Below are 654 nucleotides of genomic sequence, written 5' to 3'. Positions count from 1 at the left end.
GGGTTAGGGTTAGGGTTAGGGTTAGGGTTAGGGTTAGGGTTAGGGTTAGGGTTAGGGTTAGGGTTAGGGTTAGGGTTAGGGTTAGGGTTAGGGTTAGGGTTAGGGTTAGGGTTAGGGTTAGGGTTAGGGTTAGGGTTAGGGTTAGGGTTAGGGTTAGGGTTAGGGTTAGGGTTAGGGTTAGGGTTAGGGTTAGGGTTAGGGTTAGGGTTAGGGTTAGGGTTAGGGTTAGGGTTAGGGTTAGGGTTAGGGTTAGGGTTAGGGTTAGGGTTAGGGTTAGGGTTAGGGTTAGGGTTAGGGTTAGGGTTAGGGTTAGGGTTAGGGTTAGGGTTAGGGTTAGGGTTAGGGTTAGGGTTAGGGTTAGGGTTAGGGTTAGGGTTAGGGTTAGGGTTAGGGTTAGGGTTAGGGTTAGGGTTAGGGTTAGGGTTAGGGTTAGGGTTAGGGTTAGGGTTAGGGTTAGGGTTAGGGTTAGGGTTAGGGTTAGGGTTAGGGTTAGGGTTAGGGTTAGGGTTAGGGTTAGGGTTAGGGTTAGGGTTAGGGTTAGGGTTAGGGTTAGGGTTAGGGTTAGGGTTAGGGTTAGGGTTAGGGTTAGGGTTAGGGTTAGGGTTAGGGTTAGGGTTAGGGTTAGGGTTAGGGTTAGGGTTAGGGTTAGGGTTA

The sequence above is a fragment of the Callithrix jacchus genome, chromosome X (genome assembly GCF_049354715.1).
Source record: "Callithrix jacchus isolate 240 chromosome X, calJac240_pri, whole genome shotgun sequence".
Lineage (NCBI taxonomy): Eukaryota > Metazoa > Chordata > Mammalia > Primates > Cebidae > Callithrix > Callithrix jacchus.
The sequence above is the reverse complement of the archived record's forward strand: the minus strand, read 5'-3'. Positions refer to the sequence as shown.